Source organism: Lacerta agilis, chromosome 3 (assembly GCF_009819535.1).
Source record: "Lacerta agilis isolate rLacAgi1 chromosome 3, rLacAgi1.pri, whole genome shotgun sequence".
Lineage (NCBI taxonomy): Eukaryota > Metazoa > Chordata > Lepidosauria > Squamata > Lacertidae > Lacerta > Lacerta agilis.
Genome location: NC_046314.1, coordinates 31,362,849 through 31,377,865, shown reverse-complemented (window position 1 = coordinate 31,377,865; position 15,017 = coordinate 31,362,849). Strand labels below are relative to the sequence as shown.

Genomic DNA, 15,017 nt, shown 5'->3' with positions numbered 1-15,017 from the left:
CTACCAACAACACCTGAAGATCTCACCCCTGGTTTAGACAATGGTTTTCTTCTTCTTTCAGGACTTTTCTTTTCACATAGCTTCCATGGTTGGAGAATCTTTTTACATCTACTATAGAACCTTAGTTTATTGCAGAAGATTCTAGGTTGTTTTCTAGGCTGCACAGTCAATTTACACAAATCCCTGACAAATCAGGTGGGTATTTCTCAGTACTGGCCCCAACTTGGTGGAACAGTCTGGCACAAGAGACCAGGGCCCTGCGGGATTTGGCATCTTTCCGCAGGGCCTGCAAGACGGAGCTGTTCCACCTAGCCTTTGGGTTGGTTTCAGTTTAACCCTGATGTTTCGTTCTTTTGGGGTGATTGGTGGGCTACTTAAAAATGAGGCTGAAGTTTAGATTTAGTTTTAAATTGTATTTTAATCTGTATTTTAATGAGCTGTTTTATGTTTTTGATGTGATTTTATTGGTGTTAGCCGCCCTGAGCCCGGTTTGGCGGGGAAGGGCGGGGTATAAATAAAATTTTATTATTATTATTATTATTATTATTATTATTATTATTATTATTATTATTATTATTATTATGTCATTGCTCTACTTAAACTGAGAATACATATAACAATTTGCAGACTAATAGTGGTAGACAAGCTTGCACAACTGATCTCTTAGAAGTTTCTGAGAAAACATAGGGTTCCCAGGAGCACAGTTTGAAACCATTGTTTTAACTTAAAGCAAATACTACATGACCAGCTTCAAAGGACAAATCACAGCATCTAGCTTCTTGAATAGTGTCTATTCTGCACTCGATTGATGGCATTGTTTCTCAATTAAGCAAAAATACAGGCTTGTTGAGAGGAAAAGCAAGCTACAACCAGTGCTTTTTTTCTAGGGGTATGCAGGGGTACGCATACCCCTAAACATTTTGTGAATCTGAGTTTGGCCTCATTGAGGGGCAGTTTTTCAATATGAGTAGGAAAATGAGAGTACCCCTAAACATTTTTTTAAGAAAAAAAGCACTGGCTACAACTTTAAAAAGTTTTCTATTACCTCAAGAATGATGAGTTCACTTCAAGTACCAACATTACCAAGCAGCTCAGAAATGTATTTTCTTTCCCTTTTGCTGCTTCTAGTCCTCCTCCCATGAAAGGTGCAGCATCTCTCTCTCCTGCTTAACTGGTGGGTGCCAGCTCTTATATTTCTGGCAGGGCCACATGTTAGAAAGCTCCTAACAACTTTTGCTGAATGTTTCTCGGGATGTCCTGGGCATTTCCTCCCCCAAACAAGCATATTTGCAGGAATTCAAACAATGTTTCCCTGAACTGATGGCATGTACACTGCTGTAGGCTGGGAAGAAGTCTAGGAGGTAAAAGTAGACTTTGTACCTGAGCTCTAAGAAAATGTGGAGCCCCAAAAATTCAAAGGTATATGGTGGAGTATGTGGTGGAATACAATTCCTATTATCCTTGAGCATTGGTGATGTTGGCTAGTGCTGATGGGAGATGCAGTCCAAAACATCAGGATGACACCATGTTGGCTACTGTGATATATGGCATAGCTCTGCTGCTCACACTAAGCTGGCTTTGTAAGGTGGTTGGATGGAGGAACCTGGAGACCACATATAAACTGCTCTTGGTTTTATGGAAGAGGAGCAGGACATAAGTCTAATAAATATGTTGACAAGGCCAAAGTCAATCATGATTATTAGAAGCTTATTTATAGCTAAGACAAGGAAGTAATGTAACAGGTACTTTAAACTCTTTTGCACCTAACATTCACTGAGTTATTATCTCATTTCATTCATAGGATCATTATTGTATCCAGTGCATGGGCTTTGGAATGGACTGTGTTCTAAACAAAGAGCTGACATTTAAACACATTACAAGGAACGAAACAAGGTAGGACAGCCTTCCTGCCTAGAAGAATGTGGAATTTCATTAAGCTTTAAAAACTTTTACCAATTTGCTTGTTGCCTATATAAATATTTTAGAATTAGGATTGAAATTATTCATCAGTAAATCAGGTTTGGTGGCACTGCTGTACACAAAGTTGATTATGTGAAGGCATTTGAGATGATTTCCCAAACCAATTATTTCCCATCTTTCTTAAATCGCCCCAACATAACATCCAATTTATTTAAACCATTAAATAGTTGAGACCTTAACTAAAAACAGCTCAGTTACTCCACTGGTGGGTTCACTGCCCTGATTGCACTGAAACTTTACTGTGTGTCCTGATCCACAAGCCCAGAGGAGGGTCTGCGTGAGTGGTTTGATGCAAGGATTCCAAAAATGCCGCAGTGATCAGTTCCAGTACTTTATTAGAAGAAAGTGCAAGCTCTATATGTGAGAGTGCATTTGTATATGCATATGCTTGCATGTAAACATATTTTAATTGAATAATAAGGGACTTTAAAAAAAAAAAAAGTGCAAGCTTACAAAACCCTACAAAGCCTTGCTGCTGTTACAGACACAGGACGGATGCTGAAAAATGTTAAGCGTTATTTATACAAAAAGCAAGCTACATAAGCTGGCAACCATAGCCCATTTAGCTCACCTCTGGCTTAGAGCCCCCTTTCCAACTCTCCCATTTCTGAGATAAGGGAGTAGCTGACATTATAAGAAGCCTTCCCTCTCCCAACCAACTAAACCAAAACTCAGGCTTCAAGGTAAGCAGATAAGCAAATATGACCTCATTTTACAGCTCGCACCAATTAGTCCCCTTGGTTATCTTGACTACCAATATGGCATTTACAGGCCTTCTGGGACATTTGCTCCATTTGGTTCCACACTCTGTGTTAGATATATTACAGAATGTAGTTTCCAATCTTGTTAAGTATTATGCTCTTGTAATCAAAGATGAGCTTCCCTCCTTTGCTGTGCGACTGACTGTAATTGTATTGTATATAAGTGTATGTGTGTGTGTGTGTGTGTGTAAGAAAGCTCACTTTCATAAAGGTAAAAAAATTACAGCAATTGCAATTCAGTTCATAAATCTTGGTATTTATTGATTTGAAGGTTTATTTTGGTTACACAAATCTTGTGAAAAGGGCCCATTTACTGCTTGTAGCAAAGAAAAACCAAATCACCTTTGGCATCTAACATTTAATCTTGTCATGAGGAAAGCACCATGCTTCAGATTCAGAAAGCATGAAGGCACTTTCCAGCTTTGGCTCTTTAATCTGTAAATCACAACGGAGGTTTATAGAACAAAGGCCAATTTTAGACCTAAGCAAGCAAAATATACAGCACGCATTCATGCACTAAGATATCAAATGGAGTGAAAAGTTGATTGGACATCAAAACCTTACCTATCTAGAACGAAGTTGCCAAGATACTTTATGTCCTGTCAGAGGATGGTTATTGTCTTTAGAAACTGTTTGAATATTTAAATAGGCCTCTAAGGGAATTAGAGCAGGATTCCCATTTTATTGTTGGGTTTGTTTATGGTGTTTTATACCACCTGCTATACAAATATATGGTCAGAGCAGTTCTCAAGAATTTTAATGCAAGGCTACGTAAGACCTACAGAAATCTTGACCGTGGTTTTATATATTGTGTGTTTTGTTTCCTGAAGTAGACCTTGGGTTGTTGGTTCCCTCCTGCCATGCAGCTATGATTCAGTAAGAAACATAGGGAAGCATTCAAAATTGTATTTCCTCCACCTACAATGGAGTCCATCTTTAACATTTTAGTGTTCTGTGTCTACCACCTTATCCTATTGCATTTATTGACTAAGCCAAATAGCAAGTGATGAAACAGGGTGATGTACATGCATGAGTTACAGGTAGGTAGCTGTGTTGGTCTGCTGTAGTCGAAACAAAATTACAAAATTCCTTCCAGTAGCACCTTAGAGACCAATTAAGTTTGTTCTTGGTATGAGCTTTCATGAGCATGCACACTTCTTCAGATCTGAAAGCTCATACCAGTAACAAACTTAGTTGGTCTCTAAGGTGCTACTGGAAGGAATTTTTTATGCATGTATGAATCAGACTCAATAGGAATCTCTAGCATTAGTGTGCTGTAAACTGACGTCTAACACATCCTGATTATGCCAGTTTTCACTGGTTGCAGTGAGACTGATTTCTGATCAATGCATTTAGGAAGAGACTGGAAGAAACAGGTACCGGTAATTAAGTACTGTATAGATTCTGGAATTTGCATTTTCATTTATAAATATTGTATTTCCTATTACCTGTAACTAGTCATTTTTTGGGATTTTTCCTTGACCTTTCCAATAACCTTCCCTTGTCAAATGGGTTAACCAAATGGAAGGCCCCCCCCCTTTGTTATGCTTTATATATGGGAGAACATTCTTTGACTCACGCTAGCTGCCAAATATAGCCAAGGAGATTATCATTCAAATGATGAGCCCTGATAAGATGTTTTCCTAATAGTGTTTTAAAATGGTTGTTTTTAAAATCCTGTTTGGCACTTTTCTAAGGATGTTTAATCACCGTATTAGAAGGCAAAATGTAAACAGGTAATCAAAAGAATATTACATTATGTTTTACCCTGTTTTAGAGTTCAGTTTTAAACCTGCACCTTGGACATATAGATAGAACAAACTCAAGTGGTCAAAAGCCATGCCTCAGTATTGGCCTTCATTTGGGATACCATTTACAAGTGACAAGAGTGTGTCAAGTTTGGCATGTGTTGATTCAAAAACCCATTCCATCCTATTTCCACAATAATCTAGATATTTAAATAATCTTAGTGTGGATGAAAAACAGTAAGTATATTAATTTGAGGCACTTTTAGCCCCACTCTTTATTAAAATCAATCCCAGAGCGGGTTACAACAGGTAACTCTTAATACAAATTCAACAAGGAAAACAATCACAAACAAATCAACATCAGCCTGAGTAGACTCCTCATTCCTTCCAGCTAATTTAACCAACTGCCTGAGTAAATGCATGTGTCCTTAAAAGGTGCCTAAAACCCATCAGGGTCAGCACTGATTGAATATGAGAAGGGAGGGCATACCAAAATTGCAGTGCCACTACTGAGAACACACTTTAACATATTTTAATATATTTGCTTTAAAAAAAATTCTCTCAAAGCATGCATATCTGAGCATATTAACCTGAGGTTATGCATTTTGGCATGTTTCTGAGCAGAGAACGGTATTGCAACATTTGGAGAAGGTATCTGAAGAGGTGTGCATGCACACGAAAGCTCATACCAATAACAAACTTAGTTGGTCTCTAAGGTGCAACTGGAAGGAATTTTTTATTTTGTTTCAACAATCCCAATGTTTGAGAGTCAGTAGCATAGATGTTGTAAAGATGGAGTGTTGCGGCAAGATGCCTGTTCTGAATTTCCCCTTGAGGAGTAACAATGTGTTCATAAAAGTACTTAAATTGATACCAAAAACACAAACTAGTGGAAAATTCGTGGTGATCTGTTGTGGAACAATCCCACTGAAGAGGATGAAAAGTGGTTATCCAGAGCTCATGGCTGGTTGTGAAGAGGCCTCCATAACAGTTCAAGCTTCAGGGCCCCCAAAATGTAGGTCTACCACATACACACTCTGCTTTATATGCAAGTGGGGAAGACAAGCAAACAACAACAACAAAGGGGGAAAAGACATTTCTCTCCAATGTCACATCTAGTTAGCCCCCAGTCTAAGTCTGTTCAGAGTCTTAATCTGCTAGCAAATATAATTTATAGACAACTGGAATGACTTACTGGTATTTATAATCGAAGCTAGGGAATGATGGTTTTCCCTAGTTTACACTAACCTCTGCTGAAACATCTGAAACAAGCATAAGCTTTGGGAAGAGCTTCTTGATTGCCTGAGACACCTTGAATTCCAGCTTCTCCTTGGATTATCTAGCAATATGGCACCTTGCAAGACACGTAGTCCAGCCATCTTAAACCTCAGTGAAAATCATGTGCAGTTCAACAGAGCGTTCTTAATAAGGGAGAGCATTCAAGTAATGGCATTAGAAGAAAAAATGCTGAATTACATAAACTGTCTTATTACTTTGCTACTTGGCTTAGTTGGTGCTGATAAGCAGAGCTAGTAGGACAGGTTCAAAATCCCTATCTTTAAACCACTTTTCAAGGAATTGAAGATACCATTAGCCACATGTTTCTGGACGCCTCATTCCTTGAGACCGTTCCAACAACTCCATGTGGCTGTTAGGAAAGCATTAGTCAAGTTCTTTCACAAACATCCCTAATATTCCTCATATTTCAACCCAAAGCTTCCCATATGAATAACCATACCAGATGTTCACACCTCCAGTGCCAGAGGCAAATCATGTGATTCAATTATAATGATACCAAACATTGACATCCGTCATCCACATAACAATGATTCTTAACATGATAACTGGTAACTCAGCAGAAGAAGGTATCCTTCTGTGCAGGAAAATCTAAGCCACTAAGAGTACACCTATTAAGAGCTTACAAAACTGGATACGGTGGAGCTTATGAGATACTATTACACATATATTTCTTATAAGTTAATGACAAATAAAATGTAAAAAAGTAAAAAAAAAAATTAATGACTTAGAAATTGAGACGCATCATTCAGGATGAAGTTGTGTGCATTTTTAAAAAAATGGCACCAGTTAATCCAAGCTCAGATGCATAACAGGAAGAATATGCATTTCTCTGATGCTACTTTACAGAAGGCAGGAAAGCATGGGGCAAGGATGCACAAGACACTTGTATGCCATTACCTTAATTCTTAGGCTACCTCTACCCCATATCCACCATGGCAATTAACTGTGAGCATCTATGATAGCAATATAAGTCTTTATCATATGTGTAATGTTTGGGGATTGTATTGTCAATGAGACCCATTCCTTTCATTTGCTGGTGATATTTCTATCTTTTATACTAATCAAGCAAGACTCCACAAGTCTCATTATATAGCTGGAAGACTCATGAATTATATTCTCAGTGGATAATAGTAACTCATGCATATAAACAGTCATGCAAATGTTTGGCCAGATGAATCAGGGAAGTAGGGCAAGCTAATTTTATAGCTTGAACACTGACCAAAGAATACTGCATGTTGGTGCCTCCTAAAGGAATCCTTAATCCCTTACTAGATGGCATATCTTTATGATCTTATATTTTTGCATCTGTGATATAAAACTACAGTTATTGCCCTTGGTGAACAAGTACTTAATGATAGAAACAACAAATAACTAGAAAAATAATGGAGCACATCTGTGTGCAATACAGATGGCATTGATAAAATCATCTGCCAGCATATGAAACAAAACAAAGATAATGCACAGTAAACAAGACTTCTGAGATCATGTTCACACATTGCATAATTGAATTGCAGTGCAGTAGCTGAAACTATCATTTTATTCCTTATCATCAATTACTGTGTGGTGAGTCATCATTGATCACTGGTGCCCTGTATTCCACATTCAAGAATTACATTCCAAGTGGGCAAACATTATTCCTTCATTTATCACTCATGCAAATGCTTGGCTCGGTGAACCAGGTTGCCAGCATGTAAGCTATCCTCTCCTCCCCCTGAACCCCTAAAATCAACTCTGGAGTGTCCCTGAACACTTCAGAACAGGGTTTGAGTGAGGAAGGGGGGTTACAGGAAAGAGACGAGGAAGGGCAGGTCCCATTGTATGAACAGAAATCCACTGCTCAGGTGGAAGTCTGTTCTGAACCTATATGACTTGTGAGTAAATATGAGACCCCAAACAATTTTTGGTATACATCTTACCTACCAATCCCTCATCATAACAGAATGCCTATTAGCTAAGAAATAAACATCAAATACCATCTTAAGGACCAACAAATTGATCTGGCAAGTCTTTACCATACTCCAACACTACCTGTTGCTTTTGCTGTAACAGCCTAACATAGCTACCCCTCTGGAAATTATTATGTAAGAGGGGGTTCATGCATTTTATTAATTGTGTGGTTTGTCAGATCATGAGTACCACTTGATTCTAATTCTAATGCACTTAAACTAACATTACTGTAATTGAGGGGAATCTGGAACATGAGGTACTTGAGCTTCTGTGTGGTTTACAGTTAAAGTAACATATGAACTAGCCCTCAGTAGGAATAAGATTGGAATTCAGGTTGAGTTTCTTATGTGATTTATATTACCTGTGCACTTTTCATAGCTGTGCACTGAGAAAGCATTATTATACCATCAAAATGTTATGCAAACTGAGATTATATAAACCCTTATTACTGAGCCATTCAGTTCCTCAGCACTTAACATCAGTGAGCTGTACTTTTAATTAATCTTTTACTGGCATCTATCCCTGCAAAAAACCCTCACTCATCCTTCAATCATTGCTGGAAAGGTTCTGGTACAGAACAGTAAGACATATTCAAAACACCAAGAAATATCTGTTGTCTTTCAAGCCCAGAATACTTCTGGGTGCTGAGAGAATCTCAATTAGATGAGCTCTCATCTCTCTCCTCTTAGCAATGCTTAGAACTCAACTTGCACTTAAATGTTTTCCTTTTCTTTTCCAAAGTACACTCTGCAGAATGGAAATACAAATGTCCAGATATGTTTTTGTCAGTACTCCCCTTCTAATGCAACACTATTTGTCTTTTGATTTAGACTTTATTAAAAACACATTAAAATAAAAAGCTAACATCAGAGATGATCAATGAAGTACTCAGAAGCAAGCTACCACAACCTAATTTGTAAGCAATGCACACTTAATTTGTAAGCAATGGTACAGAATATGTCTACTCAGAAGTAATAACCACTGACTACAATTGAAGCTACTCCCAAGTAAGAGAATAGGATTGCATTTTAATTATTCATATTAAAATATATCCTGCTCTTTTGGGTGCTGTCTTTGTGCTTTTAGATTGAACCTCATTGTGTGTTTTTTTGCTATTTCATTCATGCGCAGAACCATAGAGCAGAGTGCAAAAATTCATAGCAAGTCCAATAAAATCCAACAAGCCATGAAACAGTGAAATGGGTTGTCAGACCCGAGTCAAGGGTCAACTTATCCAGTCCAAGATATCAGACAGACATTAGCTGAAGCCTCTCTAGGAATTTCTGAGAAAAGTTTTAAGAATTCTAATCCAAATTCTCAATAAAGGAGGCTTCAGAAGCGTTTTCAAAGAGTTTACTGAGAGAGACTGCAGAAATGAAAAAATAATAATAATTGAAGTTTATCAAGCTTAGTGTCCAAGAGAGATGGGAAAAGGGGGGCTGCCAAAATTCGGAACACCGTATAGGACAGGCATAGGGAACCTTCGGCTCTCCAGATGTTTTGGCCTACAACTCCCATGATCCCTAGCTAACAGGACCAGTGGTCAGGGATGATGGGAATTGTAGTCCAAAACATCTGGAGAGCCGAAGGTTCCCTATGCCTGGTATAGGATGTGGTGAGAGAGACTGTGGTTTTATTTTCTCTCTAGGCTGCCATAGTGCTTAAAATCAGCTTCATTTTCTCTGTAAGTATGATACTAGAAGAATAGGATTCCTTTCAGAAAACAAAATGCTATATTCCATGCTAGACAGCCAGATCAAATCTGCATTTACTCCCAAAATAACTTTAGTGCTATGGTAATTATTTTTGTAAAATAAAATAAAAAATATTGTAGTACATTGCATAATCCGAATACCATGTTGTGCTATGAATTAGGGAAACCACCAATGTTATCTAGAACAAGTTCCATACAATGCCCACCAAATCTGTTTCTCAATTTCACATCAACAGAGCTGGACATATCCAAGTTCTCTTTCAAAGTGAATGGAAGCATTATAGTGGTGGAGGAACTGAGAGGTGTGTGTATTGTAGCTTCTGCAGTAAATCTCTGAACAGGCACTCAGTTGAAGTGTTTTCTATGAACACACTTTAGCTATATGCATAAACATTAATTTCCAGTGTTCCTTCACACTCTATTGTGACAAAGAAACAGATAAAAAAAGATAGTTCAACGTAGATTAAAGGTTGGGGAGAGTCTGCTGTCAGAAGCAGGCTTTGCTCTATAGCTCCAGTTAAGTTTCTGAATAGAATGCTACAGTAAATGAAATTAGGTGGCTTCCCTATCCTCACACAGTGACAGCAAATGCACAGAGACCTCCTCTTCCTCCTAGTGATCCTTACACCTTAAATACCCACCCTCCACACCTGTTGTTATGCTAGGCATTTGGCTAGTTCCCTAAGGATAATAGGGACACTAAGGAGAGTTTTGAGTACATGCCTTCTGTTGTGCTTGTGGTGCCTCTCTACAAGTTTTGTTCAGTGCTGACATAGCTTTCCAGCAGAATTCCCTTTATTATTTTTGAAGCTCTGAGTTTGAGGACCAGCTTATTGGGCAGCAGCTGTTGAGATGGAATGGAGCAAACACGAGCTGGAAGGTTAACTAAGATGGAAGGCTCCCATTAAAATGCAATAAAACATTTGTTCTTACCTTACAACAGCATCTAGCTTTGTTCAAAGAACTGGTAGCAGATCTTGCAGCTTGGGTGAATTAGATGGAAGTAATAACAGTTTCTGGAGTTCAAAGGCTTATTCATGCATGATCTATTTAAAGGATGAATGGAGATAAGAAACAACTTGTCACGACAAATTGGGAAAGAACAAAAACAAAATGGCTCTGCTTTTAGGGGTGGGCTTAACTTAAAGATAGAGCCTATAAGCAAGTTCTGGCTACAGTGCTGTCATGTGGTTTAACATGCATTAACTAGAAGCTTAAGAGAAGGAAATGTATTTGCTTTTCTCCAACAAGAACACAAACATAATACAGTGGTGCCCCGCTAGACGAATGCCTCGCTAGACGAAAAACTCGTTAGATGAAGGCATTCGTCTAGCGGAAGGCTGCCCCGTTAGACGAAAAAGTCTATGGGGCTGCCTCGCAAGACGAATTTTTTTTGTCTTTTTGTTTTGTTTTGTTTTGCGGAGCGCGGCTGTCATTGCCGCTCCGCAAGACGGAAAACCCGCTAGACGAAAATTTTCGCAGAACGAATTATTTTCGTCTAGCGGGGCACCACTGTAAGGTATAGCTCAGAAGAACTGTTTAATGGAGACAGATTCTGCACAGCCATGTTCAGATCAGGACCTATATCTATTAAAATTAGTCATGATTGTGTTTTTAGTCTAATCAAACACAACCTGCTTCATTCTAGGGAAAGCACTTGGCTTCCAAGTATGCCATGACAAATCTTCTGTCATTTGAAACCTTCATGGCAGATTGTTTATTATTATTATTAAGATGCGACCTCTATTTCAGTTTGAATAAACAATAAATTAAAGTATAAGCAACAACATTATACTAAGTAAGACTACTTAACCTGCTGGGCCCATTACTGCATACTCTGATAAGCCAGTGGCTTCTTTGAGTTTAGAGGCAGAAGTTTATCCCAGCCTGCTACTGGGAATTCTTTAAGAGGAGGCATGCCAGGGATTCAGCCTAGGATTTGTCCACATTTACACAGTGCAATGTGGGAAGAATAAGTAAGCTGATTCATTCACTTCTGAATACAGGGCAGTTTATGTACAGGGGCACCACCATATTTACAAGTGACTTATTTCCTAACACAGATATCAGTTTGCTGACTGTGTGGACTACAATGCCAGCAAAAATCCATCAGCCATGCATGGCAGCCCCCCCCCCCAAGCTCCATGTTTTTATTGCCTGCTTAGCACTGCAAACAACAGGCAAAGTTACCCTCCAGCAGGCCACAATACAAGTAAGGTGGGCTGTATTTGCTTTTGTAGTTAAAATTTCTTTAAGCTTGATTTAGAATGCGAACAGCATTGTGCTTTCACTATACGTACAAGAAAAGTAGTAAAATACCAGCCTATGAAAGCAAGCAGTGTTTAAGCAGTGACATTGCTTATATATGACATGCATATAGGGTGCGTTTTTTTAATGTCAGGCACATAACCCAGAAAATAAAAATATGTTTTGCACCCTCCTCAATGGTTCTTTTAATGTGCAGCAACCCCATAAAATCTGACTTTATTTATTACACGTAATAAACTGTGATGTTAAACTAATCAAATACAAATCAGTCCAACTGCATAATTTTCGATGAAGAGGTGCTTAGGAGCAGCAAAATGAACTCCAAAATGGCTCATTGCCTCTTAATCAAAGGCAGTCAGCATCAAACATCAGCCAGTCAGGTGATAACTTTGTCATTGCTCTGCCGCCTTCTCAGATGGAAGTTGTCAGAAAGGCCTGACAGCTTTTAAAACACGCCAACTCATTTGTCTCTGTTGAGGAACAGACCCTGTGATCTATTGGCATCTCTAGGAGACTAGGAAGAAAGACTACTATATTATTATAGTGGTGCCATTAAAACAGATTTACTGTGTGTCTATCAAGGAGCATTAATGATATAAAAATACATGTAATTTCCGATAAGAATTTTTTTGTCAGCCTTCAAGTCTGGTTCTTTTCTTGTCTAATTTTGTCCAGTTACTTTGGGGTGCACAAGAATATTAATGATTAATTGCCTTGGCGCTGGAAAAGCACAGGCTTGTAATATATCATTAGAAACTAGAGATCAGGAAGACTGAATGAAAAAATCTTGGATGAATATATTACTGCTATATGCAGTTAACAACAGCGGCTAGAAATCATTTGCGTTCAGAACGTGCAGTGGCACCTCTTCATTGAAAGCATATTATTTATGTTAATTTTACACAGCCTACTAGGACTTCATACAAAAGAGAAGGTGTTTAATTAATAGGCACCAAAGCAATAGCAGAAAGCCTGTCTTTGAACTCTCATTTTTAATCAGTGTAACCACTTCTGCATAGATGGAGGAAGAATTATGATAAGGGATAGATCATCTCTATGTTATAAAGGGCAACTTGACATCACAGGGATAAGCCTCAGCAGTGTGGTGAACTTAGTGTCACCTTTATGTGGCCTGGGATGACCAACTCATCTCTATTTTACTTAACAATAATTTGAAGCATAGCTATAAAGAAGACAGACAGACCTTTTGTCTCTGTAGATATCATCTTCATTGCATTTTGACAATTAATACTATAACTACTGCCATTCTCTATTCATATACCTCATTTCCCACAAGTGAACCTGTGTTCAGAGCAGTCCACCCAAAAATCAAAGTCTAAACACTGCCACACAATAAAAACCAAACAATGCCTAGTAAGATATAATATCACTGCAGCATAACACTAAAAAATAACGATCAGCAATTACCAATTAAGATTTCATTAGATACACATAAAACACTAAGGAAGGCTGCAGCTTACCAACAGGTCAAGTATCCATTAAGCAACTCACTTCTGATGGCTCCTAGAGCTGGAAGGTGGGGCAACACAGGTGAAACCAACCACCCTGATGGTAAATCACAGGTTCTCTCTGCTCACAATTCTTGCTATTATATGGAAATAGCTCCCCTCTGAAGGCTCTGACTGCACACAGTTGTTTTTTTCTGAGGGCTCCAAAGGCTTGGAGGGTGGGGCAAGGTGTAAAAAAAGCCCATCCCCTGATGGCCAACAAACATCCCTCAAAATGTGAGAAGGTGGAGAGTGAATCTCATAGGGAGCCTGCAAGTAATAAATTATTTACGGATTCCTCTTCCCCCACCCCCAGCTCTTTTTAAAATATCAGCTGGGTTATCATTAAGCTTCAGAGGTTCTTAAATTGCTTCTTGGAGTTTATTTGTCAAATAACTCATGGTATAAAAGTAGCACCATAAACATTAATTGAGCAGCCATTAAGCAGGATGGCTGTTTGTTTTTGGTTGATAGAGAACATAAAGCTTCACACCCTGTGGTGGAAAACAATTAGATGCGATGATGAAGGTGCTGTTAAATACCACTCTTACCACCCTTTTGATATCAGTGTAGCTGTGTAAGAATAGCAACCAGCTGTAGTCAGAAAGCATGCAGAAGTGATAGGAAGTCATATTTTTACTGTCATGTCAAAGTCTGTTATGAATGGCACAAGAGTTTCTAATGCTTTATGCTAATGGCAGTGACTAATGATAGTCATTATCTCCATTTATACTCATAAAAATCTTTCTCCAGGGAGACTGATCATAACTAGAATACTGTTTAAAATTAAACTATTTCCCCCTCTAAAATACAGGATGTAAAAATGACTTAAATACAAGAGGTTGGCTGACCAATTTATTTTGTTTTGAGTGTGTTTGACAACTGCAGCTGTTACTTTGCCACCTGCTGACTTTGCGTTTAGGAATGTGGTATATTTATATGTATCCTTGGACATTCTGTCCTGGAAAGCTCAGCCCAGGAGGTAATATAGGTGAAACGTGCAGCGGAAAATCAACATGAAGTATAAATTTGACATTGCCATGTCTGAAGTTTCAATTTCTTTTTTTAACAAGGACACTGAATTTCCTCATCCATTTCTGATTTCGGTTATGAATTCTGCTTACTTGACAGGTACAGAGCACTTCATTATATGCACGCTCAGAAACCCTTAAACGGATGAGGCAGCTATTTGCATCTGATAGGAGCTAAGTGGGACATTAAATTAATGCCAAACAAGTAAGTGCTCATTTTGGTTTCATTATAAATGGCTGCAGTACAGCAGTAATGTGTTGACTCTTATGTGCTGACAACTTCTATATTTCTTCTAAACTTCCCTGAGAGCTAGACATGAAGGAATAAATTGCTACTCTAGATGATAAAATTAGCAGGAGATATATTCACAATAATTGCACATAGGTCTCCAAAAATACACCAAAGTCTGAAAAAAGGTCTTAGTGGATTACTGGTTTTCATGAATGTTTATTGACATGGATATGCACTTTCATATTCAACTATACTCTCACTTGTTTTAGGAGACAATCCAATTTTAGGAGAACATCAGCCATGGGCAGGTATTCCATGTTCACTCCACACCTTGTATATAGGTAAGACATGTGCAATGAATCTTGCATTAGCAGAATTTTAAATCATTCATGAAAATTATTATTATTATTATTCATATGTTGAAGGCAAGAGAATTTCTGAACAATTTGCATCCACTTGAGCCACAATCCCCTTGTTTATCTTATAAGAAATAAGAAACACAAGTCTTTGGTTGAGTATGGTAAATAAA

At 38.2% G+C, this 15,017-nt stretch overlaps 1 long non-coding RNA gene across 1 annotated transcript; it reads left to right on the top strand.

Moving 5' to 3' along the window:
* The first annotated feature begins 39 nt into the window (after positions 1-39).
* LOC117043490 lies at positions 40-14,675 on the top strand. Its single transcript, XR_004426195.1, has 3 exons — positions 40-195; positions 1,802-1,893; positions 14,357-14,675. It is a non-coding gene; the product is annotated as an uncharacterized LOC117043490 (long non-coding RNA).
* Positions 14,676-15,017: the final 342 nt, after the last annotated feature.